Genomic DNA, 13,955 nt, shown 5'->3' on the forward strand with positions numbered 1-13,955 from the left:
ATATGTATATATATTTACACATTCTTCCTTTCAAAAGAAATTCTAATTTTCTAAGTTATATATCAAAGTCCAGAACTATCTTTAGAAGGAGAACAGTCAGAAAATACTACTCAATTATAATCTACATTTCTTTGATGAAATGGCCATATACTCCTGTCATTTAAAAAATGAAACTTCCCAGTGGGAAAAATAGACCCTAAAAACAGGTGATCATACATTGGATTACTTGCTCTCTAGGAGTGAGGAGAGAAGGGGTGGGAGGGGAAAAATTGAGAAGAGAAGGCTTTGCAAGGATAAATGTTGAAAACTCTCTTTACATGTATTTTGAAAAATAAAAATCCATTCTTAAAATAAGTAGATGATCAAATCTTCAGTCACTTCAAAATCACAATCAAGGGAAAATGTGTTCAGCAATGAAAGATTGTATAACTTCCCATTAATCCATCATCCTGATTTAACTATATGTCTTTTGTTAACCAAGTTTGGGGGATTAAAACCAATTCAGGCATTTCTTAGGTGATTTTAAGGTTTGAAAAATGTGAAAACTAACATGTCTCATCAGCACAAAATGAACTATGTTTATAAAGAAGGGGGATGATAGCAAGGACATGATCAAGTTTAAATATGAAATGCCAGGAGATGAGGGCTGACTGGACATGGAGACCAATATTTGGGCATCAGCAAAATGCCAACTCTCTAACAGACAGCTGTTCCATAATGGATACAGATCATTATGAAGCATCTGCTTCTAATACAAACCAAATATTCTTTTCATTTTAACATTCTAGCCATTAGTCAAAGCCCACTTAAAATGCTTTTTTGAATTCTGCCAAGATCGCATAACACTAAATGGGAGCACTAGAAAGGATCTCAGTTGCCACCTAGGCCAACTCACACACAGAAGGAATCCCCAGTGCTCATGCCCTGTCTCTACTTGGCTCCAAGTACAGATAACCAACCAGATCTCTTTGGTGGGGACCATTCCACTTTGGGACAGCTCTATTTGTTTCTGATCCTGACATCGGAGCCTAAACTATCCTCTTGTATAGTTTTCATTCATTGCTACTACTTCTGTTCTTAGATTAGGTTCCTTTTCACCCCCTACCCACCCAATTCCCAACTTAGAAACATTTTTTCCTAAATACTTTGTCTACTGAACACCTGATACAGGATACTTAAAGTTGACAGCCCTTCCAGTGGCTATCTTTAAAGTTGTTGCCAATTTTTTTTTTTTTACTAATTCTTAATAGATTATTTTAGACATGCAATGTCTCAATGAAAGCTCATGACCCAGATAGGGGGGCTGCTTCACGTATCACTTATTTCCATTTTAGAGAGAAGAAAAGTAAGGCGAAGGGATGTAAAGTTACTCACTTAAAGTCACACAATTGGTAAGGATTAGAGACAAGATTTGAACCTAAGTCTTATATTCTAAACAGGATGTCTCATTGCCAAATCAACTACATCAGGCAAGAAAAGGTGTGACTTATTGTACTTGTTTTTCTCCACAAGTAGTTTCTGCAAGAAAAAAATGTTGATTAGAGGAGCTGGGGGAAGGCCCTAAATTTTAGAAGAATCATGTTGCTCTTCAGTGGATTTCCTCTTTCCCCATTAACTGAGGTCTTGGAGTACAGCCACATTACCAGAATTAAGTCAAGTCAGCGAGTAATTAGTAATACCTACTACGTGCTTGGTATCATGCTAACATGTTAGGGCTACAAGGAATGGCCAAAATAAAACCGAACCAAACAGCCCTTGCTCTCGGAATTCATAAGCTAATGGGGGAGATGAGATCTAAATGACTGTGTATAAATAGAACACATACAGGATAAGTGCAGTACAGCTCAGAGTGAAGGCCTAAAGTTTAGGGAAGAAGGGGAAAAGGCAGGTCTAGAGCAGAGCCTTGATGGAAACCATGGAAGTCAGAGGAGAAAATCAGAAGGGCAAGGGTTCCAGGCATCAGGGGCGGACACTTTCAAAGGGAAAGGGTGACTAATGAAAATGATCAGAAGTAGGTATAAGCAGAAAGGTTTGCCACATATTCAACAGAAAGGTTTCAGGTGGCTTGTTCCCCAATGTCACAGGCATCAAAAAGCAAACCTGTGCACAACGCTGACGCTGGGGGAATTTTGTAAAGATCTGTCAGTGGTAAATGAATTTTGTAAACTTTGAGCACGTTTCAGCCAACACGGATGGAGCTGACAGAACAAAACATCTTTTTCCCCCACAGGTATAATTTGGGATCTCACATTTATATTCAGAAAAACTGAAGGCATAATTAGCTAATTATACAATGAGCGCCGTGGCTTCTGCTTGCTCAGAGGAGACCAATGGAAAATTTGACCCTGAAATCTTTACCCATCGCAAGTAGTCAGGGAAAAAGAACACAACAACAACTTCTAGCACATGGGCACCTTCCAATTATTAATATAATCAGTAAGGATAAATATTTGGACTCGGATGTTCATATGAAATGTACTTAAGGATTTTTACATATTCTATTCTAGTTAGCAGGGGGAGAAGTTTCATCACCAAATTGGGGATCTGGTTTGGTTTCAACAAGAGGGCCCCAAAGTGAAACTTCTCTCCAGGAAAAAGGTATAAAATGAATACATTAACCACTTTCATTCTGGGGAGGAGAGGGGTAGAATACATAGGTACAAAATGAAGGCTACTTTTGTCAGACACAGCTGATCCGGTGAGTTGTTTCAATCAAATGCTCAATTTCCTTCTGAGGGGAGGTTCTGGTTAGGGGGGAAATTAAAATCATTAATAAAATGTATAATTTATCAGCAAATATAAACATACAGCTTATGTGGCAGGAGAGTTCTGGGCCTGGAATCTACAAGACCTGAGTTCATATGCGACCTCATATACTTACTAACTGGGCAACATTCAGTTCATTCAACTGTAAAATGGGAACAATGACAGCATCTATCAGGGTTGTCATAAGGATCCTCTGCGATAATATTTGTTAAGTATTTAGCATGGGAGCAGCTAGATGGCACAGTGGATAGAGCACGGGCCCTGAAATTTGAACACTGAGTTCAAATCTGGCTTCAGACACTTAAAGTTCCTAGCCGTGTGACCCTGGGCAAGCCACTTAATCCCAATTGCCTCAGGGGAAAAATATTTAGCATAGGACATAGTAGTAGATAGATAAATGCTACTATCATTACTATTACTAGTGTATAAATATCATATGGCATAATACGTGACATTATTGTCCACAATGTTACTGTGTAAACAGTATAGTATCAGTAGTTCCTTTATATTTGAAGAGCTTCTCTTTGTAGAAATTTCACTCTCTTGGATCATAATTTGTGTTACTGGCAAACTGGCTAAATTCTACAGACTCTCAAATTAATGAGCCTTTCTTATCATGGTATTTCATTTGTTGTGATATAATACAATAAGCATTTATTACATACCCGCTGTGTGCCCGGCACTGTGCTGTGAACACAATTAAGAAAAAGAAACCCAATCCCTGCCTTCAAGGGATTTATAATCTAAGGGGGAAGTCAGTACTGGAAAGGAAATTTAAAAAGGGGGAGGAGAGGTCTCCTCCCATGCCAGCTACCATGTCAGATGGTACCCTAAGAGAGGGATGATAAAGATGATGACAGAGGTGAAATCAAGCAGAGCAGCAGGTGGCAAACGAAGAGAGGGCTTCACGTTAGCAGTGCTAGGCTCCATTACCAAGCGCATATTCAGTTAACCCCCGGGTCACTTGCCATGGGGGGATAGAAAAGAAGCCTGAACTTGGCCTTCTGTCAACAATGCAGTGATTCAAAGAAATGCCAAAAGATGTGTGATGGGAAGCGCCATCCACATCCAGAGAGATCATGGAGCCCGAATGTGGATCAAGGCAGTGTCTTCATTTTCTTCTTGTTTGTCTGCCTGCTTGGTTTTTTCCCCCTTTTGATCCGATTTCTCTTGTGTGGCAAGACAGCCGAATATGGAAATACGTTTAGAAGAACTGCCCATGTTTAACCTATAGCGGATTGATTGATTTCTGTCTTAGGGAAGGAGGACGGAAGAGAGAGGAAGAAAAATGTGGAACGCAAGATTTGGCAAAGGCAGATGTTGAGAACTACTTGGAAAAAAAGAAAATACTTTAACAAAAGGAAAGGAGCCTGAAACATGGTTCCTCCCATTAAGGAAGAGAAGTTGTGCAGATGATATACATATCTGCAGACCAAATAGAGCTGTGTGCACTCATAATTTTGGATGAGAGATATCAGTGGGGAGTGAGAGCAGGAAGGAAAGCTTTTTAGAAGGGGGGCAGGTTTTAACATGGGATAAAAGCTAGGTAGGATTGGGATAGGGTGAGGGAAGCATAAATTATTTCAATAGCTGTGATTATACAAAATCTTGCCTAGGTATCTCCTACAAGAGCCTATGAAAAGGAATAAGTTTTTTTCCTGGTTTATTGTCCCCATTCTAGGGAATGGCACATATTTATTCCTCGCATTTTTCTAGGATCCATTAACATGGAACCCCCAAGGATTCTGCATTCTTTTGGCATCCGCAATGACTGCAGAATTCTGCTGAGAGCCGCAATTTGGTTTGTATCCTCTGTTTGAACTATTCAGTATATGAAAACCAAATAATTTCCTTCCAAATTTTCAGGCTTGCAATCTATCTCTTAAAATCCCTTTGGAATTAAAAGCGTATTTCAAAGTAGGGTTCTAATGCTCTACACCTCTAGGGGACCATAAAGGTGAAGCCAGTTCAGCCCAAGGCCAGAATGCTTTATCAGGAGGGAAAGATTCTGAGGAGAGGTTCAGAAAAAGGCCCTTGTGAACTACAAACCCACCTGCTTAACTATAGGCTGCTACTCTAGAGAAAGTGAAGCACAGTCATCAGAGGGCTGCCCACTTCCTAATTAACGGTTTGGACATGAAAACACATGAAAAAATACCGACACAAAATGGGTTTTGGTCTTTGTCATGTGATTGGTTCTCTTCCACTTCCCCAGGGGCAAAATGGGTAAAAAGGTGTTAAGAAGAATTAGATGAGGGGCAGCTAGATGGTGCAATGGAGAGAACACCAGCCCTGAAGTCAGGAGGACCTGAGTTCAAATCTGGTCTCAGACCTTTACCACTGCCTAGCTGTGTGACCCTGGGCAAGTCGCTTAACCCCAATTGCCTCAGCAAAAAAACAAAAACAAAATACCCAAAGAATCAGATGATACTTGTACTAGCCAAAAGCTCATTTTTTGAGTTCTGATATTCTCCTAATTCATTACTTATGGCTGTAAAGCATGGAACACCATAATGTACAAAGAAGCAAAATCACAGAAGCCAGGAGATCCAATGGACAACAGAAAGGCACCTAATAGAAGTAGGACACGATATTTAAACAATGATGATGACAACCACAGAAGGAGGGCCATACAAGTCATCATAATGTATACTTTGGATGAGCATAGAATGTGTTATCATCATGTAGCAGAAATAATGTGTATCATGTGAGAAGACTAAGTGCTGTAGTCTCAGCAGATAACATTTGAGGAAAAAAACAAGTCTTCCCTCCCATTTGGAAGACACGGTGTGATATTCACAGAGTGACATGAACAAAAATCACACAGGATGATAACTATGGGAGGGACTGTGATCTGCATCAGTCAAGGGAATAGTGATATCAGTCATAAAGATCCATCTAAGTATCCAAAGTGATGGGGGTAAAAACCTCCAAGTTGCAACCCATGTCCATTCCACTTTGAGAAGGTAAATTTGAACATGTGTGACCATCATCTTAAAGTACTGACCAATGAGAGCGAAATCTGAGAGGAAGACAATTTAAAAAAAAAAAAAACTTTTCTCTACAGCTAACTCTCATTATTTGAAGTCCAGGGCATTTTCACATATATCATTGGGGAAAATACTTAGCAGAAACCTCATCTTTAGTCGGATGATAACACTGTGAATTTCTAAAGTTGCCACTTGCCTTTTGTATTTCTAGAAAAAGTGCTCAACAGACGAGTAGCATTATTTTGGAAAACATATTGAATGTTCCTCTCGGGTCCCAAATTTCCAACTTTCAATCTTTGGAGGCGAGGTGTTAAACATAATACCACTCCTACTCTGTAACATATTTAGTAAAAATACTAATTTGTTGTAGTACTTTTCATTCTTAAATTTCATGTTTTTGCAAAATAGATCTCACTCGGTCTATGGAAATGTATCAATGGATAGTCTCTTGTCCCCATAAGAATCTGGCCAAGGGAATTTTCCATTGTGTCCTTCAAGCTATTACCCATGATCCTGGCTCTGAAATGGTTGAAAGGCAGTTAGAGGAATTCATTTGCTTCAAGACTGGTTAAACTAGGATGTCTAAACCTAATAGGAAAATTTATAATCAAATACATATCAATTTTATGTGCATTTCTGCCTGAAAGATAGTTGATGTGAGTTTATTTCTGTATTATCATTTATCAGTATCTCTATACCAAAAGAAAAAAGAAATGCAAATATCTCTTTGAAAACAATAAACCTAATTCTAATATGACATTTATTAGACTTATGTAAGAGTCAATTTATAGTTGCTATTATGCTAATGATATTTTTTTTAAAAAAATCTACTTCTAAGGAGTAACCCAATTAGCCAATTATACATCAGAATTTAGGCTGGATATTCAACATCAAGTTAATTATCAGCAAAAGAGTTATCAGGGGTGTCAGCAGGAAATAAAGAAATGATGTGTTAGCTGAAGAACACAGGCTGGAGTCCCTTCAAGACCTAGGTCTATAATTTTTTAATCACTCACACACACATTTCTTCTATTATTCTTGCACACAATTTATTAATCCCCAAATGCATTTCAATGTTTTTTTATATACTAGGGCTTTGTATTTTTGCTATTAACTTTAGAAAAACTGGGAATTTATTTCTACCTCCTAGAGCACACAATGAATAATGAAGTCATTGCCCCCATAAGCACTAGCTCGCTGATAGATGATGAGGAAGTAGGCCCAGATCACCTTGAGTGGAAATGTTGAGCTCCACAGAAATAAGAACAATGTATTATGGCATATCTAATGATCCTTGGTCTGAGAGTATAGCTCCTCAGAGCTTTACAATAGGTATTTAAAAACCTAATGCATTTCATAGTAAACTATAATGACTATAAAAAGTATATCGGCTCAAAAAGACATTTCACAAAGTCTCCAAATCTGTATTAAGAGAACATTCACAATATTTACATGCTTTGGGTAATAAAGCTACCTTTACAATGTCCCTCAATTAAATATAAACTGTATTTTTATTCGATGGGGATCAAAATTAGGTTGACATAGAATGGATAAAATGAGGACAATGTATTTTCTCAGTTACTCTTCCAGCTCACATTGGGAATAACCTAATAATATTCATGGATATTTATATTTATACTCCAGTCACATGTATGATTGAACAAGGTAAATAAATGTCTCTAGGTCAATTGAAGCTCCGTCCTTAGATTCGAGTCTAAGTGGCGAAGAATAGGAGAACAATGAGATAGAAATGGCTAAAAGACAGCACCGATTCACTGTTGACCAAGAAAGCTGTACTGAGTAGCACTGCATCGGGATCCGGCTAGTAGTACAGTTATTCTTGTTACTAGTATTTAATAGTCTGATGACATCCTGGATCTGGGACTAAAATTAGCTAGAGAGAATGAAGTTTGCTTTCTAGAGTCCATTTAGCAACCATGCATGAGTCACTGGGGATGTGCTGTAGCTTTCCATTTTCTCCTCTACCAGTTGAGCCTAAATGTAATGATCTTGGAGATCTCTTCGAGCTATGAAAACCTATGATTCCATGAGTGTACAGGTGAAAATCGCCTTTTCTAGATTTACTAGTAGATAAGACAATTCAATCTAAGCCACAAAGGATATTGAAGCACTTAATCAATGTTAGACATAAAGGTAGCGGGATAGAGAGAACAGAGTGCTGGCCCGAGTCAGGAAGGCCTGGTTCAAACTCCACTTTTGACATTTAACAGCTATGTGTTATGGATGAGACGTTTAATATTTATATGCCCCAAGCAACTCAATATGACATCTCTAAGTCAGAAATAGATAGGATATATGGTTTGTGCTGCAGGGAGGGTGATCCCACACTAAGAGTTTCCCAAATAAAAGAAATCACAGATTCTTAAGGGAAACAATATTCAAGGGCGCATTATTAGGTCCCCAGGATCCAAAAGCATAGATTCCAAAGATCTGGCCCCTCAGGAGACTCACATTCTGGTTAGGGATACAACATGTGCATGTATAAGTAACTAGAAGGCTAAGAGAAGTCAACAACAATCAGAAGGATGGGGCTAAGTCAGAGAGTGAGAGTTTTAGGTTCAGTGCTGCTTCCCAAACATGATGGCTGATCCCAAGAGGTCTACCTAGGGAAGAGGTAGCTTATCAGCAACCTTGGCTGCCACAAGAGGTCTGCTAGCACACAATGCTTGTGGCAGGTGGCTGTTCTCTTCCAGTCCAAGTAGGACTAGAGGGCCTCTGAGGTCCCTCCCAATTTAAAGGTTCTGTGATTCAGTCATTGGAAAGAACAAAAGCCAAGCGGGGATGGGGAGGCAATGTGATACAAGGGAAGTAAATTAGCTTTGAAATCAGGGGATCTGAGCTCGAATCTTGTTCTGCCACTTAATTTTTGAAAGACCTGAGGCAAATAACTTTATTTCTCTGGGGCTGTTCTTCCTCTAGGTCCTACCTTCTTAAACCGTGGGTTACAACTCCACGTGAGGTTGTGGAATTCTTATTGTCAATAAATGTTTGAGTTGTATATTGATTTGATATTCCTTGCATACCTGGAGTCATCTCAAAATTTTTTGGTCGTTTCTTTCCATACCGCTCAAGATAACAAAGGGGCAAGAGTAGATATAGGTCCCCAAAGTCCCTTCCAGCTCTAAATATGAAATTTGATGAGTTACCAATATCTGAAATGGTTAGACTAGAACTTCCCCTGACTTTGATTCATTGGAGAAACGGCTTTCCAGATCATGATGACCTTTATAAGAATCCAGATTGGAAATAACGGTAATCCTTTGCTACTTAATTGGGGCTGTGAGTTCACTTGTTTCAGTACTCCCCTCCACCAAACCCTTCTGACCTAAGAGATGAGCTTTAAGGCTTGCTGAGAGTGGAAAATTCATCACCTCATCATCAATCCCTGAAACATCCCTGACGTTGCTTTGTGAGGCTTTTATGAAGGAATAATAGCAACTTCATATTTCTCAAAAACTTAAATGTTGCCACTTTCCTCCAAGTGACTCTTTGAGGTAGGTAGGCCACAGGAGATTTCCCCCATTTGCTTGTGAAGAAACAAAGGTTCAGGTTTCCCTGGCATCAGAACTGAGCCTTCTGTCCAGGTCTTTGGATTCCTAGACTACGACCCAAAGAAAGAGACGGGGGACAATGGATAATTTTTGAAGCCCCCTCCCCCATTCTGTGCTATTATCTCGAGAGTTAATCTAAACCTAGCTACTTGCAAGTGTTCTGTCTGATATAACAAGTCCAAGGCATAATCTCTATTTTCCTCATTTCTCTTATCAGTAACTTATTTTCCTTAAACTAAAATAAAGTTGATCCCAGAAGGCAGCCATCTCAGGGCTCCCATGACAACCAAAAGACTTTGGAGAAGAAAAATGTTACATGGGGCCAAAAAGGGAAATGTCAGAGTTTTAGGAACTGAGTCTAAAAGACTGCTCCTCCTTGGTCTAATTACTCTGATATTTTCCCCCTTAGAAATATATTTTTCCATATCATGGCCAAGGAAAATCAGTAATCACCTCCAACTTGAAAGTGCATTCTAGGCAGAGAAAGAGTTTTTTCCATTCCCTCATGCACCTTCACCTACTGCTACAAGGTCACAGTCTAATACTTCTTACATGTGAGATTAAAACTCTTGGAGTGCTTGTTTTCCAAAAGTTCTGCTCTCTTTTTAACTTAAGCTCTTCACTTTTTATTTCAGCCTTTTTAAAGACTTTCATTTTATAATTTAATTTATTTCAAAAGATCAGAAAACAAATGCATAATGATAGCAATGATTTTATGAAGAGTCCCTTATTATATAGAAAAGGATGAATAGCTGAGATCCATATGGATCAAAATACAATGAAAAGAAATGAACTTTGTGCAGCAGCTTGAGAGATTGTGGGTATCCACAGGAAGGGACATCCCAACAAGGGCAAGGAAACACTAGAAAGAGAGGCTGAGGGCAGGGACAGTGACCAGAGGAGGCCCAGTTTGTGTGGAAGGCCAGGTCTGTAACCAAGAGAATAGCGAGACTTTGGGCCAGAGTACATTCAGTCTGCTGAGAATCAGGTGGGGGATGACAGTGGCTTTTGAGCTGGGGAAGTACTAGGAGAGAAGGGAGGGAAAAGTACCAGCAGGCCTGCTGAGGTTTTCAGGCTGGGAATGAGGAAGCTTCATTGAGACTGGAAGAAGGGAAGAGGTGGGGGAAGGCTGCTAGCAATTACACCAAGGTGGGGTGGAAGACTTGCAGGTATTACTTATAATAATATGGACAATTCTATAAGATTCAGTGAACATTTATTATTATTAATTATTAATATTACACATATTATTAAGTGCCTACTTATGCCTAGGCACCAGGATGAAGCAGTGCAATGGCTAGGGCACTGGGCCCGAAATGGAGAAGACCCAAGTTCAAATGATTATTTGAATAAATATGTATTATTTATTTATTTATTTATTAGCAGTGTGACTTTGGGCAACTCACATGGCCTCTGTTTGCCTCAGTTTCTTCAAGAGTAAAATGGGGATGATAGCAGCATCTTCTTTCCAGGGTAGTTGTGAAGAGCAAATCAGATAATATTTAGAAAGTGTGTATATATGTGTGTGGGTGTGGGTGTGGGTGTGTCCACACGCATGCGCACACAGAGCCTGACATATAATAAGTACAAGATACAACACTTTCCCTTTCCATTTCCCTCTCTATTCTGTCCAAGGCAACACATGGAAAATATGCCATGAGATCCACCAGCTGTCCCTTTGGGGCAAGAGCAGAGTTTGTTCACCATGGGGCGCTAAGAGGTGTAACTGCTACTAAACCTAGACATGGAACCATAAGCACAAGGTCACGGCGATGACTTTGAAGGAGTCCAGGGTCAGAGCGAGGAAAGTAGCAGAAATGTCTGCCATCCTCCCCAGAGCCAGCCTCCTTGACAGCACCCCTCAAACATATGTACAAACACAGTGCTCAATGTGACTCCCACTAATTCCTGAGGGAATTCTAAGACCTGTAATTTGGGGGGGGGGGAATCACCTTCCAGACTGGGCAAAGCAAGAAAATAGACCATGGAGGGGGATGATTTCAACTCAACTTACTTTCTCTTGGGAAAGGATTTGACTTCTAGTGATTTGCCAGAGGCTGACGCAGAGCCCGGCACAGAGAAGGGACTTAATAAATGCTTGGAAAGATGAATGAAATGGAGTCCTTTGGGGGCAACAAATGGCCGTGTGGAGATGAAGGGGACCAGTGAGTGACATTTGCTGGGATTTTCCGAGAGACTTTGAAAAATATTTCTCTGCTAATATTTGGTAGATTATTTCTTTAAAGAGTCAATGTAGGATTGGAAGTCAACGTGGAAATGAAAAAAATTATGGAAGTTTCTGCTCAGAATTGTTGCAAAAGCCAAGAAAGCAGCAGAGGGATTAGGAGAGCAGTGAGTTCATGACAAGTTTTTGGAAAAAGAAGGAAATTAATGATCTGAACACCGGAACCTGGTGGGAAACCTGACCAAGCTTCTAGAAAGGGCTGCTGCTGAGATGGCTGATGGCCTTCCAACCCAAACCCCGAGGGGACTCAAAGACTGCCACCCTGAAACTCTGGCAAAGGGTTTTCATAAAATATGGGGATGGAAAGGAAAGCTGTAATCACTACAGAGAGACCACCAAGTAGACAAAAGATGATATAGAGAACAGGAGCCAGCTGGGGCTTTGGGGAGAGTTCTGGTACAGGGGTTAGCAGAAGGTATGTAGAGGGAGACAGGAGGCACGCAGGCTAGCCATAACAGGAGGCAAAGAGCAGACTGTCTGGCGATGTTAACAGAACTCCTCCTGCATGTCAGAGGGAAAAGATGGAAAAGTCATCTTGCTTAAGTCTCAACTTGGAAATAAACTCCGACTGAAGCAGCTACAGGCATTTTTCAAAAACCGAGAGGACACAAAATTACTCAAATGTGGGCTGCCCAGGCAGACTTAAGAAGCTTCAATGTCGGGTGAGGTCTGGTCCCCAGAGAGATTTACTTGATAATCATTGATCAGTGTACTCATATAGTACTCTAAGAGTTCCATAGAGTTTTTCAGAGATCATCCTCATTTGGTCCTCATGAAGACCTAGAAAGGCAGTAGTAGAAAGAGTGTAAACTATTGGGCCTAGAGATAGATGAGGGAAGTGAAGCTCACATTAAATGAACCATTGCTAGCCCCAAAGCTAGTCAGTGCCAGAGGTAACACTGGAAATCTCCTGACTCCAAATCTGGTACTTTTTGACTTAAACTATCCTGTGTCAGCCTTCTGTATTTTGTCTGATAACATTGAAAAGATGTACAAAATATGACACAAATTACAATGTAGACAAAACTCATGGCTCTGCTACAAAATGTGTATATGGGGGAAGATAATAATAGGCAAAGGAATGTGAAAGAGGAAAGGGAGGAAATTCTACAGCATGGGGGAATTTGTCAAGGATCTCTGGCAAAGAGCCCCACTAGTTATATCTCTTTTCTGTCAGCGGGACGTACAGACCGAAGAGGGAACACAGCTCGGGGGGATGTGATAGCTGGGTGGGGGCTAGAGTGGAAAGGAAAAATTACTTTGAAGTTCTTGGAAGAGGGCAAGGAGGGAGCGAGAGCTCAAGAACAGATCAAAAGAAGTACCCCAAAATGTGATCCTATAGAAGCTGAGATTGGAGGATTCCAAAAAAGGGAAAGGGCCAGCATAAGGTCTAATGGAGTAAATAATTTTATTATAGCTTTTTATTGACAAAACATCTGCATGGGTAATTTTTTCAACACTGACCCTCGCAAAACTCTCTGTTCCAACTTTTCCCCTCCTTCCCCCCACCCCCTCCCCTAGCTGGCAGGTAGTCCCATACATGTTAAATATGTTAAAGTATATGTTAAATCCAATATGTGTACACATATTTATACAGTTACTTCATTGCACAAGAAAAATCGGATTTAGAAAGAGGGTAAAAATAACCTGGGCAGAAAAACAAAAAAGCAAGCAAACAATAACAGAAAGAGTGGAAATGCTATGTTGTGGTCCACACATGGAATAAATAATGAAGGCAATATAGAAAGAGAAGAATTAGAGGAAAAGGAAAGCATTGGGACCTGAATTTTGCAATGAGCCTATGATCCATCACATATAAAGCAAAGAAAGGTCAAGGGAATGAATGTGCTTGAGGGTGGGAAGGTCCAGAAATGCAAAAACATCTGCTCTGACACCGTGCAACTATAAAAGAATGTTGGCCACGAAGGGATCGGCCACTGGAGAAAAAGATTAGGAAACCACGTATATGAGGAAGGGGCATATGGGAGTGCCCTCCTGCAATTCCTTATGCCTCCCCTCATTACCACCCCCCCAAACTAAGCAAATCAGCAAATTATTTAGTGCTTAGGAAAATGAAAAAATCAGCAAATTAGTTCTGAGAGTATGCAAAGAGTAGGAGAAAAAGAATGAAAATTTCCTTTTACAAAGAAAAATGTTAAAACATTTCACCTCCCCCCAAAAAGAACTTTGGTATATGTGAAAAAAATAATTTTTCTAGGCAAAAAAATCTATGATTAAAAAGGAAAGCAGTTAAATTCTGAGTATAAAATTATTGTTTTACATATTATTCTTTAAAAATGTAAATATATTTTGCCATCCCCAAACCAAAGAATCACCTTCAGATATTAAGCTACTTGAATGATTAAATAAATGAATGATACA

The sequence above is a fragment of the Sarcophilus harrisii genome, chromosome X (assembly GCF_902635505.1).
Source record: "Sarcophilus harrisii chromosome X, mSarHar1.11, whole genome shotgun sequence".
NCBI lineage: Eukaryota > Metazoa > Chordata > Mammalia > Dasyuromorphia > Dasyuridae > Sarcophilus > Sarcophilus harrisii.